Below are 3,350 nucleotides of genomic sequence, written 5' to 3' on the forward strand. Positions count from 1 at the left end.
CTCTCCTTTCTTTTTTTCTTTCTCTCTGTCTGCTTTCTCTCCTTTCTTTTTTTCTTTCTCTCTGTCTGCTTTCTCTCCTTTCTTTTTTTCTTTCTCTCCTCTGTCTGCGTTCTTATTTAACCTACAGTTCTCTGTTTCTCTTTCTTCCTCCTGCTGCTGCCTCATTGACTTAGCAGATCTTAGAGAGAGCAGGGCGTGGGAGGGTCCTCTGGGTAACCACTCATACCTGAAACTCTCAGAGCATGGCTGGTAATGTATCAGGGTAACATCGGAATTCATAATGATAAGGAAAGATTGTTACTTGAGCTGTTTTAGAGTTTCAAGGCTGTTGTCCACGCTCAGTAGTTCAACACTGTGTCAAAGTTTTAAAATCCATTCGTCCGTGTGCTACTATTTTACTATTTTGGCACATTGCTGCCAATGAATCCCCGTAGTGTGCTTTTCTTTCTTTTTTTTTTTTGTAGTAGAAAACACTTGAATTTCCGGATGAAAAGCCTCGCATTTAGTTTGCTGGAACCGGCACGTGCCTCGCCTATCTGTGCTTCCATTAAAGCCGTCCCAAACAAATGATAAAAATACCACACCATTGTCTCAGTCTCAAAGATTTTTTCACAGCATCCCAATCTGGAAAATTTGGCTAAGACAGCGATTTCAGGCTTAATTAGCCAAGTTCAAGGATTTTAGGAGACATAATGTAATGTTTATCCACCCAAGTGATGTTCTGGCGAAGCCAACAGAAACCTGGCCGGGCCCGACACTTCTCTCACGCCAATTCTGTGTTTGTCTTTTTCTCAACTCGCCGTTTAATGTATTCAGAGCAAACCTACCGCAGAGAGAAGGAGGAATCCGGTCCCCGCTCTCTCTTGTTAACAGTTCATTAGCGGGAGTAACAATGGAGTCATGCCCCGAGTCGCTTCCGCGCTCCTTTGGATGCTGTGCTCTCTTTACAGCACAGTCTATTAATAGAGACACAAAGACGTTACTCACCTGAACTTACTGCATTCCTGCTCTCCTTTAACACTTCAGTGACTGAACGTATGAGCTGCATGCCGTCACTGTCCTACAGATTGTTAGATTGTGTGTCAGACTTACGTCACATTATTGGGGAAAGCAAAACCAAACATCCTCCCAGTGCTGAACATTATTTTTTGATTGTGCTGTCAAAGGCCAGATTATCAAAAATTGTAGTGTCAGAGTTTATAAACTTAAAATCATTCAATTAATTATCACATTAATCATAGAAAAGCAGACTACATGTTACAAAATGAAACACCTTTTTCAGAGGGAATAAAAATGTTTATAAGGATGAAAAATGTTGGAATAGTTGATATTAAATCTTGTAGTTGATACTGAATATTGATGAATTATTTTATTGACTTGTTGTCAAAGCTCTTGTTGAAGAGCTGCTCATAATGTTAAGTTTATTATGTGCAATAAAATAGAGATAAATACTCAACACAGCTTCCCAAAACAAAGCTGACAATGTTCCAATTTGAGAAGCTGGAATAATAGAATTTGTTATTTGTTTATGTATTTTTTTTTGTTACAATTCTGACAACATCAATGAGTTTTGTGTTAACAAATGTATTTATAAATTCGGTGAAGAGGTTAGCAGTAGTGCTGGATTTACTGACAAAATGATGCTCTTGTATTTCTAAATAAAAATCTCAGCTGGGGTGAGTCAGTTTCTAAATATTTTTCTAATTAATTTCATTTTTTATTGTTTTGCAAAAGAGAAGAGGAACACTAAAATCTGAGAAAAAAAAGACAGAAACAAAATATATGGTGATAAAAAAAGAATAAGGCCCTTGATGAATGAAAGAAAGAAATGAAAATGAATGACGTGTTATTATTATTATTATTATTATTACTATTATTATTATTATTATTATTATTATTATTAATAATAGGAAATAATAATAATAATAATAATAATAATATTTATGTGATTATTATTATTAATATTAATATTATTATTATTCTTATTATTATTAACAACAATACTAATAATGATAATATTAAATGAATACTAATATAGTGTTATTGCTATTTTTATTATTATTATTATTATTATTTGAAGTATTAGTAATATTGATCATAATAATAATAATTATAATTATAATAATAATAATTATTATTATAATAATAATCATAATTTTGCACAGGGATTAGTGCATTGCAATCACTCACATACCCTTATAACAATCATACATTGTATATATAATTATCATTCCTCATCACTACAAGAAACATGATAGAAACATCCAGAGCAAATGATTACATAGTGACGTAACATACAGCTGCTACTCAGATATCCAACAGTAGTGAGTCAGTATTTTTCATAGACAGCTGTGATGTTACCCTCTGTAATAAAATATCCAACTTGTCTTCATGAGAATATCCAGACCGAAGAGTCATATCATTTTTAACAGCTATGCCAGACATTCTCATGTTTCAGTTATAACATGATTCCCTGCTTTTTATGTCACATGTGATCAGACATCATAGGATGACATCACGTCAAGCTTTAATACGACAATCAAGCTTTAGTACGACCTGAATATGACCTGTATTGTGTTTGAGACTCCGGTAACAAATACATCTGAAAAAGTAACACTGAGATGAATTGATAATCAGGACAGTCATTATTATTAATTCCAGCACTAATTAGCTCAAGTTCAGAAACAAAGAATGATAAATTATGTTTTTATAATGGTTTAATATGATTACTGTATGTTGGGATGATGTTTCGTTCATCTAAACAGTAGAGACAGAGGCTGCAGGGAAAGGGTTAATCTCACACTGATGTAAACAGTCTGAGTTAGAGGAGATTCTGTGTGTTAGAGCCGGTTTCAGGCCGAGTGTGAACATGGAAAGATAGGATCTTAAAGCTTTACACTCTTAGGATTTTTCGTATGTCGTTGTCGTAGGTATGTATGCTTTTTTTATAACTCTATGAATATTAATGATGTAGCTTCCCCCATGTTTCTCTTATCACATGCATCTCTCCATTTGTCTTGTCCCTCTTATCTTGCTCTCATCCCTATTGTCTCCTTCCTTTTTGTGGTTGTGTTTGTTCTGCTTTGTCTTTCCTACCCTCATGTCCACAATCATACTGTTCTGTTTTTTAATTAACCTGTAGAACAATCTAAATGTAGACCCCAGTCTGTGCTGTGGTCCATCTGTCAGAGTCTAAATAAAGGTGTTTATTTGACAACCTTTAATCTCTTTTCAGACTGTGATTAAGAAAAAATCGGTTGTAAAAAGAAGAAGACTTGGGTCTGAAAAGGTTTGAATGACTACAACTCTCTCACCTCGTTTCAGTCACTAACCTTCTCCTGTTTTTCCTC

The sequence above is a fragment of the Notolabrus celidotus genome, chromosome 22 (assembly GCF_009762535.1).
Source record: "Notolabrus celidotus isolate fNotCel1 chromosome 22, fNotCel1.pri, whole genome shotgun sequence".
NCBI classification, from domain to species: domain Eukaryota; kingdom Metazoa; phylum Chordata; class Actinopteri; order Labriformes; family Labridae; genus Notolabrus; species Notolabrus celidotus.